The sequence below is a fragment of the Eulemur rufifrons genome, chromosome 24 (assembly GCF_041146395.1).
Source record: "Eulemur rufifrons isolate Redbay chromosome 24, OSU_ERuf_1, whole genome shotgun sequence".
NCBI lineage: Eukaryota > Metazoa > Chordata > Mammalia > Primates > Lemuridae > Eulemur > Eulemur rufifrons.
This window is the reverse complement of record NC_091006.1, coordinates 21,355,825-21,367,616: the sequence shown is the minus strand read 5'-3', so window position 1 is coordinate 21,367,616 and position 11,792 is coordinate 21,355,825.

The window sequence follows — 11,792 nt, the reverse complement described above, 5'->3', positions numbered from 1 at the left end:
TTACACCCAAGACCAGACCTTACCCTTAAACATTGTCTGGAGCTTGCTGTACTGGCTACCTAGCTCTTGTCTACGTGGAGTATGGAACATAAGACAAAGGAGATGCTTTTATTCACATAGGGGTTAAGACTGATGTTGGAGTAAATTCTAGCTCTATCACTGTGATCTTGGGCAAGTTTCTTTACTTCGCTCAACCTCATTTCCCCTTCTACAGGATGAAGACCATAACAGAATGCACCTACTGAGTGTTGTGGGGATTAAATGTTATTGATGGCTCCAGAAATCTCTTCTTATCTTTGGTTCTCAGGCCAACTCTATGGACATTGTCTCAGTCTCAGTCTTAGATCAGTGGACACGTAAATTGTAGTTTGCACGCCAAATTGCCCTGAGACTTTGGAAGTGCAAGGCAGCCTGTTGGGAGTATTATGGCAGGAAAGGACACAGGGTGTGTGAGGTGGTGATCCTGGGGTGAAGGAAGTAGGAAAAGAAGATGTGTGACACATCACAGTTTCAAGAAGCCATCAGCAGGAAACAGTGATGGCAGCAGTGACTGAGGTTTCCTGAACAATGTTACCCTGGGGGCTAGAGAAGGAGAGGAGGAAATGTAGCTAATGCTACTCTGTCACTGTGAGTCCTTTTTTGGGAATCCTCCTGAGACATCCTCTCAGGACATCCAGAAGTAACTGGAGAGATGTTGGGAGAAGGTGGGGGTGGCAGACCCACAATAGCACAGTGGGGGCACTCCAGGAAAAAAGATGTTTTATCTAATAATAAGGAAATAATAAAGACATAGAGCTTCTCCTGTCTTCGCCATTGCTGCCCACTCCACAGTCCTTCACTTTCCAGTGAGTTCGGCAGTTGCCGTGGGCAACAGCTTCCCAGCTTAAGCTCCCTGTTCTGCTGCTTCTCTTCCTGGGGGCTTTCTTCATCTGGGGATGGGAGAGGGGGCTTGACAGAGAAAGTTTTCTCAGCTCACAGGAGGGATACCCATGATTTAGTGCCCTCAGAGGCAACCTTCATGGAGAGACAGGAATTAATGGGTTAATATTTTATTTTCCCAGCTTTTTGGCTGGATAATTCTAGAAGTTCTTCTCTCTTTATGTATATATAATAAAATAAATTTTATACATAAATGAAATAAATTTCATTTTATTTTAAAATAAATATAAAATAAAACAAATATATAAAACTTTCTGCTTCTCTCTTCAGTATCCACACTCTCTTTTAAATCCCTGAGCATATTTATAATAGCTATTTTCAAATCCTTTTCTGCTAATTCTATCATTCTGTCATTTCTGAGTGTTTATTAACTGCTTTTCTCCCCCTTGTTATGGCTCATGCTGTTCTACTTCTTAGCATGTGTATAATGTTTGACGGGCTGCAGGGAAATTTTGAATCCTGTGTTGCTGCTGAGCGTCAAGATTTTGTTTTCTTTCCTTAGGGTCTTGATCTCCTGTTCTGGTGAGCAGTTACGTAACTAGAGTATCAGTCTGATCTTTTTGAGGCTTATTTTTGAGCTTTATTAGGGCGGTCTAGAGAGTGTTCTTTGGTCTAGGGCCTGTTTAGCTATACTTCTAAGTCATGCTTCTCCTGTATTCCCTGAGTGCTCACAAGGTCTCTCCACACCAACAAGTCAGACCTCAAATATCTCCCTGGTCCATGTGCAATCTGAGGATTGCTCAGCTCTCAAATTCCCGGTTACTCTGCCTGCCTGATGGAGTTTTGCCCTATGCATGTGGGACTTAGTATTGATCAAGGAGATCTCTGGAGCTCTGTATTCTGCACGATCTCACTTTTCTGCAACTCTTTTCCTTAACTTCTAGCCACGCCGATTTCCCTGAATTCAAACCTGTGTTCCCTCAACTCAGTAAGACCCCTATGTTCTTGGAATCTCCCTCCCTGCAGAGGGGCCCAGAATTACTCCAGAAAAAAGCCAGAGTGACCGTATACCGTATCTATTTCCTTTCTTAGGGATCCTAGTCCTTTGCTGCTTCTTGTGCAAAGTCTAAAAACAGTTGTTTCATATATTTTGTTGGTTTTTCTAGTTGTTTATGGCAGGAAGTTAGGACTTCTGTTTTATTTCGATGTGTCTGGAAAGTGAAGTCTTGGTGGGACAATTCTGAGGAACATTTTACACAGTTTTTCTGAGGCTCCAGAGCAAAATTAAGCCCCAGTTGCACACAGTGCTATCTCATTCATTACATAACACTTTATTAGCTTTTCTCTCTCCCTGACCTCGCATTCCCCACTCCCTCACTTGTTCTTTCTATGATCATCTCCAAGATAAACTACTGCACATAAATCTTTGTATCAGACTCTATTTTGGGGGGACCCCAAACTCGAACAATTAGGAAACCAAGAAATTAGACCTCAAGGCAAATTAGACTTATGTGCTACTATTTTTTTTAAGAATAATAATACCAGGCCCGGTATTATGAAAGTGATTCTTTAAAACTTGAAAGATATTGGGGCCGGGCGCGGTGGCTCACGCCTGTAATCCCAGCACTCTGGGAGGCCGAGGCGGGAGGATCATTTGAGCTCAGGAGTTCGAGACCAGCCTGAGCAAGAGCGAGACCCCGTCTCTACTAAAAATAGAAAGAAAATTAGCTGGACAACTAAAAAATATTTAGGAAAAATTAGCCGGGCATGGTGGCGCATGCCTGTAGTCCCAGCTACTTGGGAGGCTGAGGCAGGAGGGTCGCTTGAGCCCAGGAGTTTGAGGTTGCTGTGAGCTAGGCTGACGCCATGGCACTCACTCTAGCCCGGGGAACAGAGTGAGACTCTGTCTCAAAAAAAAAAAAAAAAAAAAAAAAAGAAGAAGAAGAAGAATATCAGAGAATCAGGAGGAAGAAAAATGTGAAATGAGGTGGAAAAAAGTGAAAGGTAATAGGAGACTATATAAGCACTCTGGTCCTTGCCAGGCACAGTTGAGTTCTTAATCTTCCAAGGTGCTATTGTGAGTGTTTCCTTTTTTATTCTGCAGAAACTGTGACAACAACTCAAACCAAGAAATCAGAGCTGCCATTTTACATTAGAGTCAGAAATCATCCTAACAGCAGGGCATCAGCCTCTGATTTCCCTTCTCTGGCTACACTTAAAGTTAAAACCTGGAAGCAGATCCAGGCCCTACAGCAGGAGAAAAAGAGTCTACAAAACCACATTATTTGTTTTTACCTATGAGGGAATTGGTTCTTCTCCTGACATTTTTGCCCTCCACATTAAAAGTGATAGATCTTATCTTTTTAAAGTGAGAGGTAGTTGGAGTTGTTCCTGTTGCTTTCGATGATTCTCCGAAAAATAAAGCAGATAATTTGGAGAGGAAAAAACAAATCAAAGATGAAGACCAGAGAACGATCTCTTAGCACCCAGGCAGGAGTTTTGTTTGAAACCTAAGAGACCACAAAAAATATCGGTCTTCTCATTTTATAGATGAGACTGTGGAGGTTCGGAGGCCACAAAGGAGTTACCAAACGTCACAGAACTATTTTATTTCAAAAATGGACTAGAACTCAGCGTTCCAATGTTTAGTATAGGACTATTTACATTAAACTAGATTATTTTTATGATTGCCAAAGATTATTAGGTTTTATCTTGGTTGTAGGGTTGGTTTTCTAAAATTTGTAGAACCAACCTCAGGGTAACTACTAGCCATTCATATCACTGTAGGTTAGTCTAGAGAAAATAATATTGTGGCCAAACAATTCAAAGTATAAAATGTGTCCAGCCACTTTATGTAACCTGCTAAATTATCAGTTATCTGTCATATCCCCAAAATGCAATGGGTTAAAACAACCACCATTTTGGTCTGGCTCATAACTTTGAAGGTCAACAGTTTGGGCTAGGTGATGCAATCACTGGGCTGGGCCTAGCTGGGTGGTTCTTCTGATGGTCTCTTCTGTAGTCACTTGGTGACGTGAGTGAAAGTGCCTCACTCATGTGTCTGGTGGTTGGTGCTAGCCATTGGCTGGGCATCTTATCTCCAGCAGATGAGCTTGACTCTCTTTGTATGGTGGCAGCAGCAATCCACGAGGGCAGGAATAGGAGCCCTGGGCTTTTTGCCTTCCTGACCTGGAACACCCACAACATCACTTTACCACATCTTATTGGTCAAAGCAAGGTCAGCATAGACTCAAGGGGGTTGGGAAATAGATTCTAACCCTCAAAATGGGAAGAGCTTTATAGCCGTTTATAATTTCTCACAGTTATTAAATTCTATTCTCTTGTCTATAAGATAGGAACACCCTTTGTAAAGTTTTCAGATAACTTGCAAAATTTCATAAAGCTGTGCTGGCCCAAAGCAGAATACAATAAATGATTGTTATTATTATTACAATACGTGGGATCTCAGTGTAGTTACATATTTTGAAGAATGAGACACATGATTGCCATTAACAATGGAATGTTTTTCGGTCACTTTGCATATTTGTATAGGCCTCAGGCTTGTGTGAAAATTCAATTAAAAAATAGATTGTCTATAAAACTTGAAAAGTTAACAGTCCAAATACTTTAAACAAACTAGACCTGACTGTAAATTAATTCTGCTCCAGATCTAGCATAAATTTTAATAGGTCTAGAATTAGAGACCCATATGTGATAAGAAAAATCACTATCTCTTTAACATATATATATATATAATTCCTTAATAACTATCATAATGTCCTAAGCCTGTCTTTGAAGTTTTGGGAAACAAAATTATTTTGAGCCAACATTTGGCTATTTAATGTTTGTATACTTTTTTATTATCATCATAATATCTGCACACATTGATTGCACAGAATTTTATTAACTTTACTTGGTACAGAAGGAAAATAAGACTCAAAAAATTAAAGTTGTCTCTGAATAGTACTTCTAACTTATTTGCAGCTTTTTGGTTTATACAAAGGTTAAGAACTGATCAGTTAATTGAATGTTGTCAGATTATTATAATAAAACATCTCATTTTAAGATTAATACAGCTTTTTTTCTTCTTTACTATGCCAAGATCCTTCACAAAGCTGTACTCCTCTGTGCATTTCTCTGTTTCAAATGTGTATCAGTCTTTTTCTTTTTTTTTTTATAATGAGCTTCTTTTTATCTTTTAACAAGTCCAATGTTACCTCCCCTATAAAGTCTTCCCTGACTCCCCTGGCGAAGTCCTGCCTCCTCCCTGCCTCCACGGTGCCTGGGTATACATCTGTCATAACGCAAATCACCTTCTAGTGTAATCTGTTCACATGCCTGTCTCTCCAAACAGGCCATAAACTTCTCAAGGGCAGAAACTCAATTTTTATTATCTTTAAATATTTAGTGTCAAGCAAAGGCTCTGGCAGGTAATAGATGCTCAATGAGAACTGGCAAAAGAAAAAACCTTATTATTTAGGCTAGGTTTACCTTCATACTAAATCATCCCTTCAGTAATCGCTGATTCTTCAGTTAAATGCTATTATGGGTTAAATCATGTCCCTCTCAGAGGTATACATTGAGGTCCTAAGCCCCAGTACTTCAGAATGTGACATTATTTGTAAGTAAGGTCTTTAAAAAGGTAATTCAGCTAAAGTGAGGTTATTAGGGTGAGTCCCTAATCCAATATGACTGGTGCTCTTGTGAAAAGAGGAAATTTGGAGACAGATATGCATACTGGGAGAACACCCGGCAAAGATGTAGATGACCATCTACAATTGAAGTAGACACCTTGAAACAACACCTACTCTCACAGTCTTAGAAAGAACCAACCCCGTCAAACCTTGATTTTGGACTTCCAGCCTCCGGAACTATAAGACAAAATACTTTTGTTGTCTAAGCCACCCAGTCTGTGGTCCTTTGTTATGGTAGCCCGAGGAAAGGAACACAAATGCCTCCCTGTTTGACTTGTTAATATATTTAAAAAAAAAACTCAGTATGGGTTAATTAATGTTACTTATAAAAGTGCTTAAGGAATAAAATTAAAGCTCTTAGTTCATTGTTAGTTAATCCAGCTTCAAGCCCATGGAAAATGCTACCTTGGAATCACAAGTAAACTGTAGTTTTCTGTTCTTGACAGGAAAAATGCTATAAAAATGTTATAACCTGAACTCCACTTTTTATAGCATCTCTATACTGTAAGTGTAGTTTTAGCTTGACAGATTCTATTAAGACCTTAAATGGGATTATGCAACTATGTACTAAAGCCAAAAGCAAATACTTGCTGAGGAAAAGCATCTTAATTCCTCACTTTGTACAAACATGTCCTTTGTAAATGTGCGTAGACATTTTCATGACTCCATTCTGTAAGTCCCTGTTAACTGCAGCTGGCGTTGATCCCTTCATAATTACGCAGTTTCACCTCCTGGAAATAATAGATTGATTTCTCTATTCAACAAGTGCATCTGACCCTACCGCCAAGCCCCCAGTTAAAGCCTGAAAAACAAACCCAGCTTCCTTATTAGCTTGTGAATGACAAGCATGACACCCGATAAGCCACACCTTTCATTCTTTAATGGGAAAAGAGAGTATGTAAGGAGAGCAACCAAAAATTCTTAGGGTTACAGAGAACTCATAAAAGTGGACTGAAGTATCGATTCCACCACATAGACCAGGATCAAGATCAAGGGCAGACATGGCTGCTGAGAGCTCACCAACACTCCTCCTGCTGACTGTCCTTGTCCTGGGCACGTTCGGTAAGACAACTGTGGCTTTTCATCTTTTCCCTCCAGGCAGTGGAAGAATTCAGAAAAGATTCCAGATCTAATGAGATTGTATCTGGCATTAAGCAAAATGTAGATACTTGGAGATTAAAACCTCTGCAGATATATACAGTATTTAGATTGTGGAATGTCAAATAATTTTTTGTTGAGTTAAATAAGAACATGTTTAACTTCCTAGAAATATGTAGATGTAAGAATCTGCTCTTCCTATTAGAGATTATAGCAGGAGCATTACTGAAAATAGGTATAAGGTGTTTATTGTAGTAATAGGAGGCAGACAGAAACTGACGTTTGAGTGACAAAACTCACATATAATCTTTATATTTACAACTTTTCCTAGGAGGGAATCAAGTTGATTTTGCCATTACATAAGTTCTCTTATTGACCACACATACCTTCAAGCAATGAATTATTGGTCTAGTGTATTTACCAGTTTCTTAAACATGGTGGATGCTCAGGGAGTGTTTGTTGATCATAATAGCATATAATTAGGTTTGTGAGATCATCTCCCTGAACACGTCTGTCAGTACTGAGTTTGTGAATCCAGTCCAGTGTCCTGCTGCGTTGATTTCAAGTTTCAAGTGTGGAAGTAAGCATCACAGCTACATTTGTTCTCACTGAAGGTTTTTCTATTTTTTTTCTTACTCAGCTGATTCCTGTGAGAGTGAAGAGCTGCGATGTCAGTGTATTCAGACCCATTCTGACTTTATTTCTCCCAAAGTTATTAAAAACATCCAGTTGATACCTGAAGGTGCTTACTGCAGCAGAAAAGAAATCATGTGAGTAGTGAAGACGTGAGGGAGTACGGACACCTCTATGTTTGAAAACAGGGTTTTCAAAGCCGGCAGTTGCTTAAAAAATGTGCTAGACTGAGAGTATAGGAAACCAAGGCTCTGAGCGTTATTCCTGCACAATGTGGGAAGATAATCGCCCAGTCTTTATGCTCTCATTCCTGAAAACATAGGGTGCGAATTCTTTTGAGTGGACTTAACTTTGAAGTCAATGAACATGTTACAAGAAGCAAAGGTACACATTTCCCAGTAAGGATACATAAATAGTTAATTGATCTGTTACACACTTGGATATATAATAAATTCAATATGGTCTAATGGCCTAGAAACAATCTTTCAGAGGCATAAATCTGCAAAACAGAGAGCTTTCAGACTGTGGGGAACACTTCTGCTTTTTGTTATAACTTTTTTTTACTTTAACTTATACATGCTATTTCAGTTGTTCGGTTCTAGGTAACAAATTATCACAACTTAGTGGTTTCATATAAACCCACTTTCTATCTCACAGTTCTGTAGGCGAGCAGTCTAGGTGGCTTGGCTGGGTTCTCTGCCTGGGGTTTCATGAAGCTAAAATCAAGGTGTCAGCCAACCTGCAGTCTCATTTGGAGACTCTGTAGAGGAATCCACTTCCAATTCACGTTGTTGGTAGAGTTCAGTTCTTTCTAGCTATAGGACTGAGGTCCTACATGCTTGCTGACTGTCGGTCTGGGGTCACTCTCAACTCCTGGAAGCTGCTCTCAGGAGCTTTCACGTGAGCAATGAAGAAGTTTCCTTGCACTGAGTTATTCTCACCCTTCAAATCTTTCACACTTCCTCTTCTGTTATCAATCAGAGAAAACGCTCTGCTTTTAGGATTCAAGCCATTCCATTAGGTTCACTTGAATAATCACTGCTTTGATTAATTTGGTCAACTTATTAGTAACCTTAATTACAGTTGCAAAATCCCTTTTGTCATGTCAGGTAACATAATGATGGGTATATTAATACTATCTCATCATAGTCACACTTCCAGGGAGATGGATGGAAAAGTTGATGGGCCTTCTTAGGATCCTGCCTGTCACAAATACAAAAGAGTACGCAGTCGAGAGAGCAACAACAAACTAAACACCCGGTCCCTTGCTATCCACGCCAAGTTCTGGAATATAACTAGTACATCAGAAGCCTCCATGTAGGAACCTCCTGTTATAGGCTGAATTGGGCACCCCCAAATTCATATGTTGAAGCCCTAATTCCCAGTACTTCAGAATGAGACTGTATGTGGAGATAAGGTCTTTACAGAGGTAAGCAGGTGAAAGGCAAGTCATTAGCATGGGCCTTCATCCAATGACTGGAGTCTTTGTAACAAGAGATTAAGACACAGACCACACACAGAGGGGCAGCCATGTGAACACACAGTGAGAAGATGCCATCTGCAGGCCAAGGAGAGAGGTCTCAGGAGAAACCAAATCGGCCAGCACCCTGATCTTGGACTTCCAGCCTTCAGAACTGTGAGAAAAACAATTTCTGTTGTTTAAGTCACCCAGTTTGTGGTATAATGTTATGGGGGTCATAACAAATGAATACACTGCCCATCCCCTTGCAAGCATTAATCTATTTTTCAATTGTATTGTTTCTTGCTTTCCTTTGTAGTTTTACCATCTGGGCTATTTGGGTATTATGTTGTCCCTGTTGACTCACAGGTGTTCCTTATTGTGTTATGAATATTAATCCCTTGTCAGTTTTATGGATAGCAAAGCTCATTTTCCAACTTGTGTCTCATATTTTCATTCTTTCTATCATGTCCTCAGTGAACATAAGTTTGTATTTTTACTACATTTGAGTTTAGCAATATGTTTTTTTCTGGTTAGCCATTTAATGTCTTATTTGAAAAAACAATTACCTTTGTAGAGTTCCTAAAAATATTTTTCTATGTTATCTTCTAAAATTTTTATAATTTTTTCCTTTGTGCTTAAGACTTGAATCCATTTGGAGTTGATTTTTTTTTTTTTTTTGTATGATGTGAGGGAATTCTCCAATTTTATGTTATTTTTCCATGGGATTCATCAATCATTCCAGCACTATTTATTAAAATATCATCATTTCCACGCTGATCCACAAGGCTATTTTTGCCATAAACTGGAGGCAAAAGTGGAGGGATGATTCCGACCTCTCTATTCTGTCCCATTGATTAATTTGTCTACATATGTACACAGTCTTCATTACTAACATTTTGTAATATTTCTTAACATTTGGAATGGACAATTCCTCCACCTTGTTCAGGAGTGTCTTATTTCTTCTTGGACTTTTGTTCCATATAAATCTTAGAAACAGCTTGCAAATTTGCACTGAATTAAATTATAATTTTGAATGGAACTTTTTTGGAGTTATAGATTAATTTGGAAATTATTGACACTTTATAATGCTGAGTTTTCCATTTCAAGAACATAGACTAGCTCCCAATTGATCAAGGCCTTCTTTAATGTCCTTAAAATTTTATATTTTTCTCCATAAAGACCTTCCATACTTTCTTATTATAAAAAACCTATTTCTAGACACTTTATTTTGCTTGATGATATTGTAAAGGGTATCTCTATAAAATTTCACATACCAGCTGTTAGTGTTTAGACATAAAATCTCGTATTGATAATCCACCATCTTTTTACTTGAGTAGCCACATTATACAGGAATAAATTATGCCTTTTATTTGTCTTTCTAACTTTGCTAAAATGGCTATAATAATAGTAGGCACCCTTGTCTTGTTTCTACATTGAAAGGGATTACTTTCAAGTTTTCACTATTATGTATGATGTTTTATGGTTATTCTGGTATTGGTTAATTGCTAAGGATTTATTATATTATTATTTTTATTATTTTTCATAATTGGATAGTATTTTCTTAAACCCTCAGAGTGTGGTAAGATGATCTAGTCCTTATTTAATGAACTTTAAAGGGGTCCTGAATCTGCTGTTGGAACTTTGTGGTTCTGTGAAGTGCTGTTGAAAACTACAGAATTAATTTAAATAAGCAGTTTATGCTCTTCCTGCTCAATAATCAATAAGGATGTAATGAGGTCCTAAAAGCTAACAAAATTAGTAAGGTACAACAATAAAGAATATATGATAAGAGGTTGACAACTGTCAGCCTGGAAGATAATGATACTAGATTTGGAGTCTTAGCACTACACCTTGTACATTTTAAGTCCAATAATGTTTGCTGATTGGTTGATATCTCAGAAGACTCTAAAAAAGATGTTATTCTTTGGTTCATAAAAAAGCTTTAGTTATACACCCTGATGTGACGAAAGGTCATTTTCTAATATGATTAATTCAGTTTGAGAAATCTGTGTGTTCACTTTAAGCACATGCATTTCATGTTTCAAAAATTCTAATGAATACATTTAAAGCATTATGAAATTAGATACAGCTATTATTTAATCAGAACACTCTATTTTTTTTTTTCAGAGTCACATTGAAATCTGAGGAATTAATTTGTTTGGATCCTGAGGCTGAATGGGTGAAGACTATTATCAAAAAGATTATGGACAGGTATACTTATTAGCCAAGGATTCTCATGTTCACTTTTATCTCTTTTTTCTTTTAATTAAATATATATTTAGAAATATATACATACTCTGTCTTAGATTGGGATAAAAGCACAATAAGATTAGAATAAGTCTATTCTAGAGAATCTAAAAGGATAGTCATCAGACCAGTGGGTTAATATCACCTAGGAACTTGTTAGAATACAAATTGTGAGGTCTCACCTCAGACCTACTCAATCAAAAATTCTGTGGGTGGGCCCAAAACTCTGTGTTTTAATAAGCCCTTGAGGTGATTCTAATGTATTCTCAAGTTTGAGAAGCATTAGTTCACACCTTCTATTTAATATGATATTCAAGTTAGCCCCATTAATATCCCCATTAATAAATATCCCCATTGAATGTAAAAGTGGTATGAAATTGCTAGAATCTGTCTTATACAGACCAGGTAGGTAGGTAGTAAACTCATTTGCTAAACAAAATTTTAAGAAAAAAATTTTCTCCTTTGAAAAAAAAAATTTCTGGCACAGTATTTCTAGAAATTAAGCTCCAAATAGAATCTGCAAATTGGTGGATAGAGAAGGAGTAATTGAGGAAAGGTAGGTGATAATGGAGTGTATTGGGATTAACTTCTAATAAGAAAAATACTAGAATATTTTCTGAATTTTTAAGCCATACCACTGGGCAAAAATGGAAAGGTGATCACTCACAACAGAAAAAAAACAAATTCTGAGATTTTTTAAATTAAAACATGAAAAGAAAAACAAATTAAGGGTATTTGAAACTGATGATTCACCTGAGGGTCACCTTGGTGGTAGAGAG